This window comes from Mustela nigripes, chromosome 18 (genome assembly GCF_022355385.1).
Source record: "Mustela nigripes isolate SB6536 chromosome 18, MUSNIG.SB6536, whole genome shotgun sequence".
Taxonomy (NCBI): Eukaryota; Metazoa; Chordata; class Mammalia; order Carnivora; family Mustelidae; genus Mustela; species Mustela nigripes.
Genome location: NC_081574.1, coordinates 38,006,963 through 38,017,907, shown reverse-complemented (window position 1 = coordinate 38,017,907; position 10,945 = coordinate 38,006,963). Strand labels below are relative to the sequence as shown.

General features: G+C 44.4%; 1 long non-coding RNA gene across 1 annotated transcript; it reads right to left on the bottom strand.

Annotated features, from left to right (window-relative positions):
- Positions 1–1,584: 1,584 nt before the first annotated feature.
- On the bottom strand, positions 1,585–9,985 carry LOC132006520 (uncharacterized). The gene is made up of 4 exons (XR_009401124.1): positions 9,520–9,985; positions 2,556–2,664; positions 2,120–2,153; positions 1,585–1,673 (listed from the first exon to the last, which is right to left on the bottom strand). It is a non-coding gene; the product is annotated as an uncharacterized LOC132006520 (long non-coding RNA).
- Positions 9,986–10,945: the final 960 nt, after the last annotated feature.

Genomic DNA, 10,945 nt, shown 5'->3' with positions numbered 1-10,945 from the left:
TTTTTTTTTTTTTTAATTGAAGTATAATTTACACCAAGCAAAGTATACAGGTGTTAAATATAATTTACTTGGTGAGTTTTTGCATAGGGGAACACTAGCTAACCACCACCCCCCTGGAGATACCGGCCTCTCCACCTGCCCTCTACCCTCAAAGTTTCTGCTTCTCAGGGCCACTTCCCAGACTATACTCCCTCTCAGAGCCAGCATTCTCATTTTGGTCTTCACAGGTTGGTTTTACTTGTCTTGAACTTCATATAAATGGAACTAGGTAAGATGTACTCCTTTTTCATTGTCTGCCCCCTTGCTTAACACCTGTAAGGTCTCCATCTCAATGCATTTAACTGTAGTCCGGTCTCTTATTGACGCGCAGCATTCCAGCAAAGGAAAATACTCCAATTTATTTGTGTGTTCTCTTGCTAATGGACATTTGGGTTGTTTGCCCTTCAGAGGTCTTATGGCTAAAGCTCCTGTGAGGGGCGCCTGGGTGGCTCAGTTGGTTAGACGCCTGCTTTCAGCTCAGATCACGATCCCAGGGTCCTAGAATCAAGTCCCGTGTCAGGCTCCCCACTGAGCCTGCTTCTTCCTCTCTTGCTCCCTCCACTTGCGCACGTTTTTTCTCTCTAACAAATAATAAAACCCTTTAAAAAATAAAGCTGCTATAGCCATTCTTGTCCATGTCTTTTGCTGGCTAAGGGAGCTTTATGACTCTTGCTACACAACCACGAAAAGAATCTGATGGTATTTGTTGATTTTAAAAGTGTTCCTAGATAAAGCACACTAGTTCTTTAATATGTGTACAGGTATTGAAGGGAGATCTGTCTGCAGTGCACAGAAAATGGATTTTTAATTGTGACTGGCCCCAGTCTGGAGAAGGCACAATGTTTGGTTTCAAAATCATACCAGGGTCCATAGCAACATTGCTGTTGTACAGTGAAACAGATGAGGCCATGATGGGGGGTTGCTGTGCTGCTTTGTTCCTCGAAGTTAATTGGCTAAAATTAATTAGTTAGAATACATGCATGTTTGTGTTCTTAGACTCAACCCTGGAAAGAATGTTTCTTTGAAAATGGCAGCTGGGTGCCAGTGCGACAACCCAGCTGAGAGCCTCAAGGTCCAGCTGATCTGCTCTCTGGGAATGCACAGAGACACTGGGAAGGTGGAAATGACAGGCCCTCGTGGTTGATCCGATGAGGAGTGTGAAAGAGATGCTCAAAGATCATCCAGAGCTTTCCCATGGATGAGAATGGTTATGCTAAGAGATATCAGAAAATCAAGAGAAAGAAGAGCAGTATGGCACATTTGCTCACACCTGGCGCTGATATGTAAAAAAACATATGATCATTTCCACATCAGCAATCTGAATTTTCACCTGAGACCTCACCTTCAGGGTAACAGGAAAGTTCACTCAAGCTTTAAGCTGGCTGGAGAGTGGCATCTCCCTCTCTTTTCGATGATTCAATCTCTTGAACAAATGCTCAGTTTCTACCCTCCACCCCCAGAAAAGCTGGCTTTTCTCCAAGAAGCATCTAGGTACGGGGTGATGGAATTGGTGGGACTGCCAGGGCTCATGATGATCTCATGGAGGTAAAGTTGATTATAAGGCATATAATCATATAAATTATAGAGGTTTGTTTATTTAAAAGAACAAAAAGGCAAGGACAGCCAGGAAGCCCCTGAAAAAGAAAAATAGGAAAGGGTAAAACAAGAAAATGCTATAAAATCTTCAGAAATAAACTGGTGTGGTATTGGCAAATAAGTAGACACAAAGGCTGGCGAACAGACTAGAAAATTTAGAGAAAGATCCAATTGCATATGGAAACTTAGTGTATAATAAAGGAGGCATCTCAAATCAGTGGGGGAAAGCCAGGCATTTTAATAAGTGGTTTTAAGATACTAGGATAGCCTTGTGGAAAAAGATAAATGTAGATTCATTCTCCACATGATACACATAAATTCCAAATGGGTCAGAGACTTCAGTGTGAAAAATTGAGTACCACAACTGCTAGAAGAAGTGTGTAATGGATGCACCGAGCAAACTTCCCTAAGGTTTTAAATCCAGAAGCAATGAGAGAAGAGATTAATAAGTCTGACTACATAAGGAAAAAAAAAAAAAGCTTACTTGGCAAGAAATCCCATAAGCAAAGTATAACAGCCTGCAGGGAAAAATTATAGACAAAAGGTTATTTTTCCTAATATATAAACAGTTTCTAAATTAAAGAAGAACAAGACCACAAATCTATAGAAACAAGGACTAGACTAGAAAAATCAATAGACAAGTCACAAAAAACGAAATCCAAACAGCCCTTAACTGTATTCTCAACCTGGCCTACAATAAGAAAAATGCAAATTAAAACTCATGGAGGGGAAAAAAAAAAAAAAAAAACTCATGGAGGGACCGTCCCTCTCACTTAGCAGGTTGACAAAAGCCAAAATGTTTGACAACATAATCTGTTGGCCATGCTGCGGGAAGATGGGCATTCCTATACATTGCTGATGGGAATGCAAAATGGCATAATTCCTATGGAGGGAAATTTGGCAATATCTAGCTTAATTACATAAGCATCTCTTCACTGGCCTGGATTTCCCGCGTAGGTATCTATTCCAAAGATAGTGTAGCAAAATAAGAAAAGATGCATGTACAAGGCGAGCTCTTCTTGCAGCACCCTGTAATTTAACAGAAAGGAAAAGGAATAGTAAGTATTCCCATATACTAGTACTGCATACTTATTTCCAGATTATATCAATAAGTGGAGAGTACAAGTGAAGAAATGTTAATATACCATCTATTTCATAAAGGAAAAGAATATTATTGTATATACACATATTGTATATAAACTTGTATTTTAAAAAATGGAACGATAAACCATAAAGAAGGAGGAAAGAGATTACAGATAGGGGAAAAAAGAGCATAGGTTTGAGAAAATAGTATAGAAAGCTAGACTTCTCTGACTGTAACCTGTCTGGTAGATTTGATTTTAAAACCAGGTAAATAAATATTTTTTTAAGCTTATTTATTTTTCTTAGTAATCTCTGCGCCCAATGTGGGGTTTGAATACACAACCCTGATATCAAGAGTCGCCTGCTCTAACAACTGAGCCAGCCAGGCAGCCCTGAAACCAGGTTAGTATTTTGTACGATTATAAAAAGTTAAATTTACAAAGGAAAAAAATCCCTAAGAATTGAAAGCAACTACACAAACAGACCAAACTGTATAACTGTATATTGAGCTGGTAGCCTAATGCACAGAAGTGAGATATTTTAAGGGACTTTATTTATTTTTTATTTTCTTTAAAAAAGATTTTATTTATTTATTTGACAGAGATCACAAGAAGGCAGAAAGGCAGGCAGAGAGAGGGGGGGAAGCAGGCTCCCTGCCGAGCAGAGCTCGATGTGGGGCTCGATCCCAGGACCCTAAGATCATGACCTGAGCTGAAGGCAGAGGCTTAACCCACTGAGCCATCCAGGCACCCCCTTTTTAAGGGACTTTAATTTAGAGTAATCTGATTATATATCCGGAGTCGGATAGATCCTGAAGACAAAGAGTACTCACCCCCCCCCCCCACACACACACAAAAACACACACAAAAACAGAAACCAAACCTGTTTTCAGTAATCCTATCATTGGCGATGGTGTTGGTATTATTAGTTTCAGATCGTTGGATGTGGATTGTGAAAGGAAGCAAATCAGTAATTATGGTGGGATCATTGGGGGAAAAAAAAAAGAGATATCGATGTAAGGTTACAAAACAACATCAAGTAAGAAACACTGAGCTCCTGAATTTAATCTGGATGTATCAATATGAGTTCATCATTATTTTATCTTTTTTAGAATCTATTTCTTAATTCTATCCACTGAAAACACCTAGAAACAATGATCATTCCATGAAGAGCTGGCTCAACCCATACCCAGATTGAACCGTTGGAATCCCATTTCCTACTAAAAGGAGTCGGGGGGAGAATTCATTTATCCAACCTTTCCTGGATAAATGTATCTCATCATGAGCAGATAGTTGATGAGGGCACGTTTTCCTTTAAAGAAGTAATCTAGCTAATAAATGAAGAAGGAATGAAAGGATGTCATAATTTTGCAACAACTAATTAGTTGTTCTAGCCAATGATCACCAACACCTGCTAATATTACTAAGCGAATACGTCTCTTTGCCAAAAAGTCCAATCTGAGTATGAACAAGTACTAGATTTAACCACCCACAAAGGACTCAGGAGCACATTAAATCACCTTTTCGGGAGATGATCAGCAAAACCAGAGGCTTCGGGTTTCTTCAACAAATAAACCACAAGGGGCGGGGCGGGGGGGAAATGCGATGAGAGGGAACCAACAGATTTTTAAAAATAGGAGATTTATGAACCAATTGCAGTGTATGGATCTTAATTGGATCATGAGTCAAATAAATTGTAAAACAATTAAAGATAATCAGGAAAATGTGAATACTGGTTGATGTTTAATGATTTGGGGGGTGGTAGGTGAGATAGAGTTTAAACACGACTGATCATGGTTTGGTAACGTTGAAGATGGATGATGAGTAGCCATAGAATCATTATACTCTCCTGTCTACTTTTGCATATGTTTAGAATTTTCCATAATAAATGATTGCTTTCGAAAGCCCACTCTGGATAGGGAAATCTGACTATTATCCTCTCTTTGCATTCCTGCTACAACAATCCTAACCTTCCCGGAGGCAAAAGAATGTTCAGAAACCACATGCAGGATTGTACTAGAGAAAAGCAACTGACATATTTCCAAAAATATTATCCCCATTTTGGAATACTTATTTTTGGTAGAAAATGCCAAGTTCCGTATTACGTGTGTTGAATTTGAGATTCCCAGTTCCAGTAGGAGTTGAAAATTCAGGACTCCCACCTGGGAGACACACCAGGGTAGACGCTAAGGCTGATAACACCAGTAGAAAAAGCAGGGTAGGGGGCCCCTGGGTGGCTCAGTAGGTTAAGCTTCAGACTCTTGTTTTCAGCTCAGGTCGTGATCTCGGGGTCATGAGATTGAGCCCCGCATCAGGTTTGGCGCTCAGTGAGGAGCCTCCTTGTCCCTCTCCCTTTCCTTTGCCCCCCCTCTCTGAAAATGAATAAATAAAATCTAAAAAAAAAAAAAAAAAGAAGAAGAAGAAGAAGAATGGGCAGAAAAGGAACAAACTGGGACTTGGGTAGAGCTTTTCTTTCCTTCCTTCCTTCACTCATTCATTCAAAAATATATGGGATAAATACTTATGAGATACTGGAACCTGCGGATGAAAGGTAAGGTTTGTTGAGGAAGAAAGTCACTTAAACAAAGATATGATAGCATTAAGGTCTGCAATCAAGGTATACAACAGACTCAGTGGGTACACGGAAGACCTCTTAAGTTTGTCTGAAGGAATCAGAGACAGGCTCATGTTTAGGGGGCCAGGAGAAAACACTAAAGCTGAGAGTAGTGGCTATGCCTCAGTTCTGGCTAATGAAGATGTTTTTCATTCTGATGAAAGGAAAGTCCTTTTCTGCCCGCTTCCTTCCTTGCTGCTTCCTGCTTTTGAATGCAGTACCAGACTATGATACTTGGAGCAACAGCAGCCATCTTGTGACAAGTAACAACCAATCTTGAAGACAGAAAGTCAACATAGGGAGGTTGTTTGAAACTGCCTGGGTCCTTGATGACATTGCTGAACAGCTCAGCACGCCCTAAACAGCCTACCTCTGGACTGAGTGAACAATAAATGTTCTTGGGTCACCTGGGTGGCTCTGTAGGTTAAACATCTGCCTTCGGCTCAGGTCATGATCCCAGAGTCCTGGGATCGAGCCTCACATCAGGCTCCCTGCTCGATGGGGAGTCTATTTCTCCCTCTACCTCTGCCCTCCCCGCTGCTTGTGCTTTCTCTCTCTCTCTCTCTCTGACACACAAATAAATAAATAAACAAAATCTTTTAAAAAATAGTCTCATAGTGAAGACACTTTAATTTGGATACTCTATTACTTGCAATGACATAAACTTCCTGCTGATGCAGTGTCTCTTCTCTACCAAACCATGAATTACTGGGAGAAGCAGGATAGCATAACGGCTCCAGCAAGCCTGTGTTGATGTTTATAAGATGACTAGTGACACCAATGAAGGATGGGAGTGGGAGAGGTCAGACTCTAAAGGAGTGGGTGGGTGGTAAGTGTTAGCTTCTAGGTTACCCCCTACCCATGGAGGAAGAATATAAAAGGGGGTCAGGGTCAAAGCGAGATATGGGTGGAGCCAGAAGGTAGGGGTTTAATGCACAGCCCTGCCCTCTGGGTGTCCTGTCCCTGGGCTCCATCCTCCGGGTGCCCTTCTCGCCCATCGCCTGCCGCACAGGGGATCCCCCGCAGCAGACGGGCTGCCTCCTGCTTTACGGCAGCTACAGACACTCTCTTGTCAGGAAAAGGAGCAAAGCAAAGCAGGATCAAGGAAAGACTTTCTCTCAGGGTGGGAAGACTTGAGCATGTTTGTGGACTGGAGGGAGGGAAAAACTGAAGATAGGAGTAAAGGGAGCAAAATTGAGGAGGTAGAAAGGATCAAGAGACAGAGAGGAGGAGGTTTTTTTCCTCATGAAAACTGAACTGAAGAGACTATACAGAGACCCGTTGAGGGGAAGGAAATTCAGAGAACGTTCTGGCTGACTCAGCCTCAGAAAGTGGTGTGTAGTAGTTTTAGGGAATTTAAACAGAGTTTGGTCTCCAGGGGCCTCCCAGACTCTATCTCTCTATGGGTTCCCCAAGGCCAAGGGCTCTGGTTTCTGTTTTAGAAATCAGTTTTGAGGGGCGCCTGGGTGGCTCAATTGGTTAAGCCACTGCCTTCGGCTCAAGTAACGATCCCGGAGTCCTGGGATCAAGTCCCATATTGGGCTTCTCCTGCTTTGCAGGGAGCCTGGTTCTTCCTCTCCCTCCGCCTCTCCCCCTGCTTGTGCTCTCTCTCTCTCTATCTCTGTCAAATTAATAAATAAAATCTTTTTTTAAAAAGTGGGGGGAAAAAAAAAAAGAAATCAGTTTGACTAGTGTGAGCATACTGCTTAGGCTGAGGGCACTTGTCCTGCTCTAACCTAGTCCAGTGACTCGAGACAGCTCTGTTGGCAATCCCCCAGCATCGTGACCTTCAGTGTCCCCATTTCCAGAATGATTTGGAAATGATTACTTAGGTCAAAGGGCTGCTGTCATAATCAAATCTGGTCATTCATGTGTTTTACATTTGAGAACACTGCTCAGAAAAAATGTTAACTATTATAATATTTATTCCACAAAATCATTGAACAACGACTGTGTACCAGGCACCATGCTAGGTGCTGGGATACACAGCGGCAAGTTAAACTACATGGCATGCTTGTGTTCAAGACGGTCTTGTTAATGCCACCGGGGGAATAAGATATGTAGTGGTGGGAGTTTCTGCAGAGTCTGTTCTGGGGTACTTGCCTGCAGAGGTTTTAGTAAAAGGCATCTAGAGGAGAAAGCCAGAATGGTAATTCATTGTTGTGTCACGAAACATAACTGCCCGGCAATAGACCAGTGTGGTCAGCCCTGGAAAACGAAATCAGAACTTCCCTCGTGAATGTGGAAGCAGGGTCAGTAAGTTCCTGCCCACCCAGAACCTCGGGACGTGAACTTGCTGCCAAATGGAATGTTCGCAGATGCACTTAGTTAAAATGAGGTCATACTGGATTAGGGTGGACCCCACACCCAAAGTCTGTGTCTCGATAAGAAGAGGGAACGTCACACAGAGAGACGGAAGAGAAACAGAGGCAGGTTGAAGGGACACACCTCTGAGCCAAGGAAGACCTGAATCCACCGGAAACGAAGACAGAGGAAGGAGCCTCCCCTCCGTGGAAGCTGAGCCCCGCTTCCCCTGGATTTCCGACTTCTAGCCTCTAGGACTGTGAAGGAATACATTGTTCACCACCACCACCCCCAACCATGTGGTCATTTTTTTAGGGCATTTTTTAGGGCAGCCACAGGAAACGCATACACAGGGCAGGGCGAATCCGGTTGGGGTAAATGGCCTGTGGTTTCTGTTCAGGAAAACCAGCTAGTCAGCTTCGTTATGTGGCTTTACCTGCCTAAGCCATCTCACTCCTCCTGTTGGCCAATTAGGGAAACTTCTCCCTGCACAGAGCTGGGGCTTCCCCTGCAACTTTTTTTGAGGACTTCGGGCTCAGGCTCCCTCCTGCTCTTTCTTCTTTTCTTACGCGGTTCAATACAACTGATGTGCTGTCACTAAATCTCCAGTCAGGCATTCCCAGATCGGACCATCTGGAGTTCGCAGATAGGAACTTCCACAATTGCATTTAGATTCTTCTTTATTTCCCTCAGAATTCTGGGGGGTCCAGTTCATTCCCTCTCGTGCCAGTCCCGTGGCATCAGCGTAGGACAGAGGTCCTTCAGAAGGGGACGGGTTCTGGAGAAAGTGCCGAGGTGGGGATCAGAACAAGGTGGCTGGAGAACGAAGGCTCTGCCATCCTCTGTCTTGCTTCTACTAGATGAATGTTGGTGAAGAGACTTAGCCTCCCTCTCATAGGAAGACAGGGACTCCATCAGTTTCAATTCTCCCCCTTCTGGTTCCTTCCCACAATCTGTGTCGTTTGGATTTAAAAATAAATTGTGTCCCAATAAACAGCTGAAAGAAACATGAGCTCATTCCCTGGCCATCTTCCACTCCGGTCAGAGCGTGGACTTGGGGCCAACACTCTCTTTGGCAGGAGGTGTGGCCCCTGATGGGCGGCTGTCCTGGGCAACCTGGTGTGAGACTTATTTCTGTTCGTGTTGGTTTTCCTTAAGTTGCCAGACCCGAGGGTCAAAGACTACATGATATTAGTATTTGTAGTTACAGGAGTGTGCTTTGCCTACAGCAAACACTCAGGAAATGGCAAAAAAATGAGAACTACTTTTAATGTACTTATTTTTTAGTATTTAGCTTTTAACACCATTACATTAAAACCTTTGGTTTACTGATGACCCATGGGATATGCTCAAAACAAACTTGGTTTTCTCTCCAATTGTCCTTTTATTTAACTAATTACTTGATTATTTATTTTAAAGATTTTATTCATTTATTTGCCAGAGAGAGAGCCCTAGAGTGTAAGAGCACAAGCAGGGGGAGAGGCAGAGGGAAAGGGAGAAGTAGGCTCCTCGCTGAGCAGGGAGCCTGATGAAGGACTCAGTCCCAGGACCCTGGGATCCTGACCTGAGCCGAGGCAGACGCTTAACTGGCTGAGCCCCCAGTCGCCCCTCCCGTTGTCCTTTCCAGTGTGTTCTTTGGTAATTGTCCTTGGCCTTGGATGGGGAATTGGGCAGACCCGTGACCTCTCTGCTGACTCTTAGATAAAAGACGGCTCTCTGGTCACTACAGGTTCTCAGCAACAGAGACTGCTCAGCCTAAAGTGTTAATCCAATAATTCAGCCTGCCCTCCCAGGGAAGATTCCCCCTCGCACTCCCACCCCCACGCTGAAGTAGATAGGGAGCCTGCTTTTAGGGGAGGGTGTGTGGCCTCTGATTTCACTTACCATCAAGGAGGAGGAGAGGTCCTTCCTGGGGCCTGACTGGCCAGCGCGGGCCTGGCTGGGTGCAGAGCTGTGCTCCCCTGGGAGGAGGCTGAGAGGGAAGAGGCAAGGGCCGAGCCACTGACTGCTGAGATCCTTCTGGCCTCAAGAAGCAAGCCCTGTGCCTTGCAGCACATAATTCGGACAGAATCCAAGTGCCAGCGCCCCCCTGCTTGGCCCCCAAAACAGGGCAGATGGCGGTAAAGAGCAGCAGGAAGAGAGGGTTCGCCTCCCCGCCTGCCTTCCTCGGGCCCTGCGGGGAGCACGGTCATGGCGCTCGCTCTGAGGGCTGGGCGGCCGGTGAGGAGAGCCAGGAACCCACCTCAGGCACAAAATCGAAGCAAAAAACTCGGCAGCCAGAATAGATAATCTTTAAAGGAAAAGGCAAATTTAATGGAAAAAAATCCACGAGGAACAAAATGTTACTCATTTTTCCTTCTGTCCCAGGCTCCATTGTGGTGACAGAGCTTTCACTGAGCCTGTCTTTATTTAAAATTTCGATACGCTGCTCATCCTGGATTTTTTCACTGATTTTGAGCTTTAGAGTTATTGCAATGAAATATTATCCATCTTAAATTGCATTCGGCTGTACGCATCAACACACACACATGTGTAGAGGTTAAAAAAATGGCCACCTGTAGTCCAGTTGGCAATAATGGTTTTCACTGTCCTGCGTTTGATATCGTACTAGAGCTCTCTAGGTCACCCTCGGGGGAACACCGCTGTTTACAACTTCCTGTGAGCCTATTGTTATCTAAAAATGAACAATTTGAATATAATTATTTGTATTAATAATTCGTTTGGCACTCGATTCAGTTTTGAACCTGACAGTCCTCACTGGCCTCCTCTAGCCCTGGCCTGCTTCTTCTGCCTTAACCACTGCTCTGAAAATGGTGGGGAACATCAACCAAGAACCTCCTCTCGCTCAGTGAGTTTGCCAAAGCTTCACCTTTCCCTTTGGGCTGGCCATGCAGCTTGGGGCCCACAAACACCCCCCTCCCCCCGCCCCAGGCTGCCCTGCTAATCCTGTGCTCCGACTGTGCTCTCCTCCCCCAGCCTGCGCCTTTGTCTCTCGATAAACATCCCACCTGCCGTGTGTGCGGTCATGAACAACAATGGGATAAGCCTTTCTGTTTTGTTCTTTGACCAGTCCAGATTGCTCCTGGTATGACTACATAATGTCCAGTCGGGCCCATTCTCAATTTAGTTATGTCAGGGTCTGTAATTTTTGTTTTTTTTTTTAAAGATTTTATTTATGTGACAGAGAGAGACACAGCAAGAGAGGGAATGCAAACCAGGGGAGTGGGGGAGGGAGAAGCAGGCTTCCTACTGAGCAGAGAGCCCAACACGGGGCTCAATCCCAGCACCCTGGGATCGTGACCTGAGCCGA